Source organism: Lactuca sativa, chromosome 9 (genome assembly GCF_002870075.4).
Source record: "Lactuca sativa cultivar Salinas chromosome 9, Lsat_Salinas_v11, whole genome shotgun sequence".
NCBI lineage: Eukaryota > Viridiplantae > Streptophyta > Magnoliopsida > Asterales > Asteraceae > Lactuca > Lactuca sativa.
Genome location: NC_056631.2, coordinates 145,611,703 through 145,621,702, shown reverse-complemented (window position 1 = coordinate 145,621,702; position 10,000 = coordinate 145,611,703). Strand labels below are relative to the sequence as shown.

The window sequence follows — 10,000 nt, the reverse complement described above, 5'->3', positions numbered from 1 at the left end:
ACCCGTGAGAGTGCTTTCGGGAACTTGTCCCTTAGCTAACTGGGTATCACCCACTTTAGCCCAGCACAGAGGGGATCTGCACTTTCGGCCATAGAAGGCCTCGAATGGAGCTGCCTTTATGCTCGTATGATAACTGTTGTTGTAGGAAAATTCAACAAGGGGTAAATGGGTATCCTAAGATCTTCCAAAGTCAATCACATAGGCACGCAACATATCTTCTAAGGTTTGGATGGTCCTCTCACTTTGCCCGTCGGGCTGTGGATGGTAAGCTGTACTCATGTCTAGCCTAGTTCCTATGGAACTTTGTAATGAATGCCAGAACCTCGAAGTGAATCTACTATCTCTATCCGAGATGATAGATAAAGGAACACCATGCAGCCTTACAATCTCCCTAATGTAAGTTCGTGTGAGTTTCTCCATCTTGTCTATTTCTTTGATTGGTAAGAAGTGTGCAGACTTGGTCAGTCTATCAACGATGACCTATATGGAATCAAGTCCACCCGTCGTCTTGGGCAACTTGGTTATGAAGTCCATAGTGATCCGCTCCCACTTCCATTATGGTATCTTCGGTTGTTGTAGAAGACCGGAGGGTTTCTGGTATTTGACCTTGACCTTTGTGCAAGTAAGGCATTTACTCATGAAGGTAGCAATGTCTGCTTTCATGTTAGGCCACCAGTATAGCTTTTTAAGATCCATATACATCTTATCTGAACCCGGGTGGACGGAATAACGAGTGTTGTGAGCTTCCGTCATGACCAAGTCTCTGAAGCCACCGTGTTTCGGTGTCCAGATCCGATCCATGAGGTATAAGGCTCCGCCACCCTTGACTTCCAAGTTCTTATTCATCCCTCTAAGGGATTCACCAGCCACGTTCTCAGGTTTCAAAGCGTCGAGCTGAGCCTCCTTTATTTGCGTAGACAAGTGTGAATGGATGGTCAGAGTCAAAGATTTGACCCTACGACCAGAATATTCTTTCCGACTTAGGGCGTCGGCTACTACATTGGCTTTACTCGGATGATAATGAATTTCGCACTCGTAATCACTGAGTAGCTCAACCCACCGTCGTTGTCTCATGTTGAGCTCTTTCTGGTCGAAAATGTGTTGTAGACTTTTGTGGTCTGTAAAGATCGTGCTTTTTGTACCATACAGGTAATGTCGCCAGATCTTCCGAGCAAATACAACTGCTCCTAGTTCAAGATCGTGGGTTGTGTAGTTAACCTCATGTGTCTTCATCTGTCTCGAGGCATAGGCTATGACTTTTCCTCGCTGCATCAGAACACATCCGAGCCCTTGGTTTGATGCGTCGCAATAGACCACAAAGTCTTCTATTCCTTCGGGGAGGGATAGTATTGGTGCGGTGCACAAGGCTCGTTTGAGCATTTGGAACTCTCTTTCTTGTTTCTCTTCCCAGTCAAAGGCCATGCCTTTCTGGGTCAATGTCGTAAGAGGTTTTGCTATGCGGGAGAAGTTCTGAATGAACCTGCGTTAGTAGCCAGCTAGACCTAGAAATTGACGAATTTCAGTCGGTGTCTTTGGTGCTGACCAGTTCTCGATGGCCTTAATTTTGGAAGGGTCCACGTGTATACCTTCTTCGCTAACAACATGGCCCAAAAATTCGACTCGTCGAATCCAAAATTCGCACTTGGAGAACTTCGCGTAGAGCTTCTCCGATCGCAATGTTTCTAAGATTTTATGGAGATGTTGACTATGTTGCTCCTTACTTCGAGAGTAGATGAGTATGTCACCAATGAAGACGATGACAAAATGATCCAAGTAATGACGACACACCCTATTCATCAGATCCATGAATATTGCGGGTGCGTTAGTTAATCTAAACGACATCACTACAAACTCGTAGTGCCCATAACGATTTCAGAAGACTGTCTTGGGAACATCCTCCTCTAACACTCGTAGTTGGTGATATCCGGACCGTAGATCTATCTTCGAGAAGTAATTTGCTCCTTGAAGTTGATCAAACAAATCGTCAATACGGGGTAAAGGATAACAATTTTTAATGGAATGTTTGTTGAGTTCTCTATGGTCGAGGCACGTGCGAAACGATCCATCTTTCTTCTTGACAAACAAGACCGGTGCTCCCCATGGTGAGAAGCTTGGTCGAATGAATCCCTTCTTGAGAAGTTCGTTAAGTTGACTCGAAAGTTCCTGCATTTCAGGTGGTGTCAGACGATAAGGAGATTTGGCTACCGGGGTAGCTCCTGGCACTAAGTCGATTTTGAAGTCAACTTGGCGTTGCGGTGGTAAACCGGGAAGTTCTTCTGGGAATATGTCGGGGAGTTCGCGTACTTCAGGGATGCTCTGAATGTTTTTGGTTTCTTGACTTGTATCAACGACGTGTGTGAGAAATGCATGGTACTCCTTTCGCAAACACTTCTGAGCTTGAATGCACGAAATGATGCGAAGGCTTGTACTAGGTTTGTCGCCGTAGATAATTAAGGTTTCGTTGTTAGGAAGGATAAGACGAACTGCTTTTTCAAAGCACAAGATGTCGGCGAGAAGAAGACTCAACCAATCCATACCGATGATAACATCAAAACATTTAATTGGGACTGGCATGAGATCTATCTTGAAAGTATGGCCATCTAAAGTTAAGGTACAACCTACGTATATGCAGTTAGTACTCTCTGTTTTCCCGTTAGCCATTTCTACCGTGAATGAACTATCTGATGCACATGGTTTTTGTTTAAGCAGGTGTGCAAATTTGTGACTTACAAAACTTTTCTCTGCTCAACTATCGAAAAGTATGCAAGCATATGAGTTATCGAGGAGAAACGTACCAGTAACTATCGTGGGATCAGCTACTGCTTCCTCGTGGCCTAGGGCCATAACTCTTCCTACTCTGTCAGTTGTCCCTGCTTTAGGGAATTTCCTCTTGTAGTGGTCCACTTTGCCACATCCGTAGCAAGATTGGCCCATACCGGCGTTAGGAACCTGGGCGGCTTGAGTTGTTGGAGCCTGGAAGAAACGGGCTGTGTGCCCCTTCCTGTTGTAGTTAGAGAACTGCATCTCCTTGCAAACTCCATGGTGGTGGAAGTTGCATTTGGTGCACTTCGGGAGAGTTCCAACATATGTTTTTGCTGGTAAGGGGTTCGCAGGGACAATGGGAGTAATTGTGGCAGCATTGATCGCCATAAGTTGTTGTTTCTTGGAGAATCCTTGCGAAGCCCCTCTTTTCCTCTTATTCCACCCCTTCCTGTTGTGGTCGGGGTTGGAGTTTTGTGGTACGGGTGTAGGGATTGTTGGGTTCTAAGGTTTTTGGTGATCGATGAGACATTGTGCCAGTTCCTTGGTGCTATCGAAGGTAATAGGGCTGGAAGCGATCACACTTGAATGGATCTGGGGCAACAGTCCCCAGATATATCTCTATATCTTTTTGCTCTCAAGAGCAACCATATCAGGGCATAGGTTTGCCAGATCACACAACCTATTTGTGTAGGTCGTGATGTCGGATCCAACCATTTGAAGACCCCAGAATTCTTGCTCGAGTTTCTATACTTCACCTCGAGGACAGTATTCTTTCATTAGCATGTCCTTCAATTTTTCCCAACTGATGGAATACGCCACCACTAAAGTCAGATAGTTAACATGGGTGTTCCACCATGTTAGTGCTCTGTCAGAGAAGGTACAAGTTGCAAACTTGACCTTGTTGCCCTCCTGGCAATCACAGATTTCAAAGACGGACTCCATCTTTTCAATCCATTGTCTCAACACCATAACACCCCCAGTTCCATTGAAGCTGCGGGGTTTGGCGTTCGTGAAGTCCTTGTAGGTGCATTCCCGAGGGTGTCCATGGCCTTCGCCATGGTTCGAGGGTGGTGCACCTGTTCCTGATCCACTAGGGGCAGGAGCGTTGATTGCTGACATAGAAGCTGCAACAGCTACTGTGAAAGCTGCCTGGAACATGTTGGCATCGAAAGGATTAGGTGGTTGAAGAGGTTCAGGTGGTGGTGGAGGTGGTGGTATCGGTGCTTCGTTGTTTGGGTTACGTCTTGTACTTCTGCGTGGCGGCATCTTTAACTATACGATTAAAAGATGACGACATGGATAAGAATAAATGAACAATGAATGTGTCTCATGGACTAACTACCCATAGTCCAACAACAGAATGAATAGAATGACTAAATGAAGAAGATAGCATTTGGATAATAATTTCCATAAGATTAGATATCTGTCAATAATACTGGAATTACAGATGTAACAAGTTCGGGGAAAATGGCCTAGAAGTAGGCCTCACATCAACCAAGATGGAAAATTTTGGCAGAATTAAGATTAGATCAATACCTAACAGATCTAAGATTTATAAAGACAGGAAATTAGACCAAAGTTTTACATAAACTAGGTTATATCCAAAAGATGAGTCGACGAGATTCTATCGGCGACGAGAACTGCTAGCATGAGTTCTTAATCCCGACAGTAGACGTTCCATGTCCCTCATACACCTGTCATCTCTCACTTGCTAAGCTTAAAGTTCCCTAACTCTAGCTTGAGTTTCTGCAAGTTCCCTCTGCAGATTTGCATTGCGGACCAGAGTCCTTTCATGAGCAGATTCTAGTTCGTGAATGTTGACAGTGTTAACGCTAAAGTTGGCTTCAATTTCCACGACCCGGTCAATAGTTTCCTGACCTAGTATCGTGTTTCTGGAAACTCAACGAACCATGATGGGTAGGACCCTGTCAGCAGAACCTCCTTCAGTGATGTTGTAGAAACTTCGGTCTCCATTGTAAAGAATGGGATGACCTTGTTCCTGGCTCCATCTAGCCAAGTTGGTGGCCCACAGAGGCATGGGTACTTCAAACGCGGGACGGGGGTTCAGGTTTGGGTTTTGAGCAGCTGGGGGTAGGTTGTTGACTTCAGGCTCTGAGTCAGAACTATCGGAAAAACCCTCAGCATGGTGATCATCTAAAGGGATTGGGTGATCATCTTCTTGTTCTACCTCTAGCCAACCAGCATTGCCCTAGTTCGGGAAGTACGGATCGCCGTGGTGAAATCCAGCCATTTTAATCTACACGAGAAAAGGGATATAAGAAATAGCTAAAATAGACGAATTAACTAAGATAATTACAGTAAGACCAAATACCCCTATGGTATTTCTTTATGGTTGTGTTGTTAAGTTTTTAGACTTGTTGCCATACCACAACCATTCTTGGGCATATGCTAATCACTCTTCGGACCAGCATAGTTGATCAGGCTATGCCATTCCCAAGACTGACCATATATCCCCAGGCTTACTTGTGATATTCAACAATCGTAATACTTTTGTTCTTGTCGTTGTGACACTGATTTTATGTAACATCCCCCTCTGGCACATATCACAATATTGTCCGCTTTGGGCCACTCGGCACGAGGACTTCCCAGGGGGTGACCCATCCTGGTACTACTCTCGCCCAAGCACGCTTAACTGTAGAGTTCTTATGGGATCTGTTGCCCTCACGGCTTTAAAACGCGTTGTGATAGGGAAGGTTTCCACACCCTTTATAAGGAATGCTTAGTTCTCCTTCCCAACCGATGTGGGATCAGATCTAACCGACTTTCACCCCCCATTATAGGGTTCGACGTCCCCGTCGAACACATCGATCCGTGCCCTGGCTCTGATACCATTTGTTACATCCCCCTCTGGCACGTATCACAATATTGTCCGCTTTGGGCCACTCGGCACGAGGACTTCCCAGGGGGTCACCCATCCTGGTACTAATCCCGCCCAAGCACGCTTAACTGCAGAGTTCTTATGGGATCTGCTGCCCTCACGGCTTTAAAACGCGGTGTGATAGGGAAGGTTTCCACACCCCTTATAAGGAATGCTTAGTTCTCCTTCCCAACCGATGTGGGATCAGATCTAACCGACAGAGTGTTTTAATCCCAATGTATTTATAGTTAGTATATCTTTTATGGGTTGATATACTATATTCACTATAAACAATGCTCTGATACCAATCTGTCACACCCCAAAACCACGAATGGCGGAAACGTTTAGGGGTGGAGGACGTCATGTACAGTATCACAACAGTGTAATATAATAAACAAGCAACAACATCACCCATTGCATTATAAGTAGAGTTTTAATACATGTGTGTTTTTTCATTGTAGTAAGACACCAAAAATATACAATCAAAATAAAAGACGAGACTTATCTGCTCCGTCTTCTCAAAACCTGACCATCGTACATGTCTACTGTTGACCTGAGAATACAAGTTATTTTGAAAGAGAGTATCAGCTTTAAAGCTGGTGAATTCATAAGTAATTAAGTGTCATTGTCTTGCTTATGAAAATCTATTATGAAGGCCATGTAAACCTTTAAATGAAAATGTTGATGTAAGTATGAAAAACCCTAGAAAATCACTTATTTTCTATAAGTATGAAATGTAGTCTTCTACCAAGACCCGAATGTATTGTTATGACAATGTAGTCTTCTACCAAGACCCGGATGTTTTGTTATGACAATGTAGTCTTCTACCAAGACCCGAATGTTTTGTAAGTAATAGGATAACTTTTCCTTTATATTGACTAGTACTAGAGTACTTAGTCTAACTCCTCGTTTATGTGAAAGTATCACAAAATAAAGTAAATAGGAAAAATATAATCATGTAAGTGTTATTATCTTGGGTTAGCAGGACAAACACGACATCGCCGAAGCGAAAGATAGACCCTATGAACATCCGGAGAGTGTCCCCTCGTCCTCTATAGCGGCAGCAGGGTGGAGGGAGGGTTAGTCCCGATATCGATCTCCTAATACAGATCATTAACCTATGATCCTTCGAAGATTCACATCTCATCCACTGTTGCAACAGTTGGACGGAGGGATGGTTAGTCCCTTCATTGACTACTAAATAAGTAACAACCTTAGACATCCGTAGACATACATCGACCATTGGTGCTAATCAGTGGGGTTCATAATGGTAAGTCCCGCCGAGATATCCCATTGAACCAGGATAGGAAAGATAATTTACACAGAAAGTACTAATAAATCAACCTCGTAGTTCTAAGTACAATTATCCAGGTAAGTAAATACAGTATAATGCACCTATATAGAGGTGTTCCTGTATGGTATTCATGTAAGTGTGTTAATGTAACAGGTAAGTATATGTAAACATATTCATGTATCATGTAATCCTAAGTACATGTACTCATGTATCATGTAAGGTATTGGTATAGGCTCACGAATGAACTGACTCTTGTGTGATTCCTTGTAGTAGTAATAATGTTTGATATCTTCTAACTATCCCTATGATAGTTAACTGAAAGGTAATTGGTTTTTTACGTAGGTTTATGCACTTTTGCTACCCAAGAGTATTGGAAACTAAATGAAGGGTGAAAACTATAATCTCTAACATATAAATGAACATATGCGCATAAGTATAGTTTAATTTAAGAAGGTAAAATAATGGTTTTGCAAGATATCTAGGAGTTTTGAACAATAATTAAAAATGACTTGATGTCATTTGAATAAACATTTCAAAACTAATACTTTTGTAATCAAGGTATTTTAAGATAGAAAACCACTTCATGTGTCACCTTTGGAAATATGTGAAATCTACTGAGTGAAAACACAGTTATAAAATACATAAGATTGATTTAATAACATACTGTTTTCTACTTGTATTCCCCCCATTAAAAATGTTTAAAATCATTTAAAACATTGATTAAGGGGTTTGAACTCACCTGTAGATGGTGGTTCGGATGAACTGGACGGTGTAGGATTGCTAGGTGTCAAGTGAGGACTTGTACACACTACGATCCTAATGAACATATAATCACACATATATGCACTCAATTAGTCTCAAATTACTAATTGATAATGTTAAGACATCCAAGACATAATATACACTTTATATAAGTGTTTTAAGCCCTAAGGATTTCATCTAAGCTAATGTGGGACAAGGCACTTGTGTTTAGGGTTCCAAAGGACCCCATATATGAGTTTACTCTCCATATACCATCACACATGGAGTTTACGGTTGTAAACTCTTGAGTTTACGGCCGTAAACTCCCAACCACAGGGGTATTGTGTGTTTTGAAGTTCCAAATGATTCCTAGAATTATTCCAACTTGGTGGTTAAATTCTTGGAAGGGCTTAAGGAATAGAAACACTCCATTTAGGAGTTTACGGCCCTATGGCCATTTCCCTTAGAGTTTGCGGCCGTAAACTCTTATGTATGGGTGTTTTTGATGCTTTCAAGTCTCTTGCACATGTGGTATAGGTTCTAGACTTTTCTTCCAAGCATATGAAGGCCTTAGGTAGACTTTGGTGCCTTTGTTTGATGTTTACGGCCCAAGAACCTTATTAGGGTCGTGAACTCATTTGAAGGGGTGTTTTTGATGTGTTTTAATCCTTCATTTAAGTGGGAACAATTTCCATGCAAATGTCTAGGGCTCTAGGTGCCTTGAAAGCACCGTTTGATCCATTTTATTGGAGTTCACGGTCCAAGATCCTCTTGGGTCGTGAACTCCCAAGTGTTTGTGTTTCTTGGTTGTTTTGTTGTCACTAATACCCTTACAAATGTGTCCAAGGCAGTAGCATAACACAAGGGTCGGTCTAGGCTTTGTTTCGGGAGTTTACCGCCCAAGAACACCTTGGGGAGTAAACTCCTAAATCTAGTGATTTAGCCTTCTAAATCATGTTATAAACACATATTAAGCTTTCTAACACTACTAGAAAGAGGTACTCACGATTTGGGATAAAAACCCAAAGATCCGTGAGAGAGAAAATGGCTTTTCTCTAGTTGGAAATGCGAATAATGAATGAATTTGGTTCAAAATTCTATTTATAGTCATGAGATATTTTTGCCAGAAAATATTTTTATTCCTGAAATGATCTCTAATATAATAGAGTGTTGGAATAACAGTATTGCACAAAACCCTAGTGCACCCACTCTCCTGATACTTCCTGAAGTGTAAACCCTGAATTACTCAAACTTACACGAAAAAGTCTGAAAATTAACTGTGACTGTTATAACTTCTATTGAAGTGATATAGTTTGTACAGAATGGAAATTTCGGGTTGTCACACATGTCGGTGTTCTTCTCGCTGTCCATTTCCTCTTTCCACATTCGGCTGACTCAGGGCCTGCCATGGCTTCCGCGTAACAGTTAGGTTCATCCATACCTATCAGTGTCTCATCACTGATAAGTGTATCACCTTCCATAGTAATATGGAAACCATAATAATGCTCAGGTGCATTCCTAACCCTTGTGGAATGCCTCAGAGGTACAAACTTTTCAATTGGCTCAAATCGATTTTCAACACTATTTTGCATCAAGTATTCACAAACAAGCCTAGGATCTGATACCACTGATATGTTTTGAGCATTCTAACACCACTAAGTGTACATGCAACCCTAGAAAACCTTGGATCTATGTTTGTTTAAAATACATGCAAAATATGATTTCCAAGGTTCATAATCCTATATAGCATACATGGGGAACTTTATCCTAAAAGGATGGCTAAAACTACATACCTTGTCGTTGATTTTGATACCTTGAAACCTTGTGAGCCTAGAACCCCAAGTGTGATGCCTCAAATGCTTCACACAACACCAAATGCCTTTGGAATGACTTGTGAGAGAATGCACACACTTGTAAAATCGGCCTAGCCCTCTTATGTTCTTAGTTTAGCCGAGTTTGGTAGATAGCATGTTCCTTATATAGTATGAGACATCTAGGGTCACACCATGTAAACCGTAATGTCTCATGACTATTCATTTTCATGACCTATGGGTTTGTAACTCCCATGGAGCATCGATGGAGCATTCTATGGGTTTAGCCCAACTTGATAATCCATGGAGCCTTTTAGCCCACTATACAAGTTATGGATGATTTAAATAATCAACCCGTATATTTAATTAGTCATCTTTTGATAACTTAATTAATCCAAACTAATTCTTGGTCAATACTAATTAAATAATACTATTAATATATTAGAACTTATAACATATTAATAAACCACAAGTGTTATTTCTCTCATTTATTCTATCCAAATGCATGATGCC

General features: G+C 41.7%; 1 pseudogene; it reads right to left on the bottom strand.

Annotated features, from left to right (window-relative positions):
* Positions 1-5,662: 5,662 nt before the first annotated feature.
* Positions 5,663-5,783, bottom strand: LOC128129423 (5S ribosomal RNA; annotated as a pseudogene).
* Between the last annotated feature and the right edge of the window lie 4,217 nt (positions 5,784-10,000).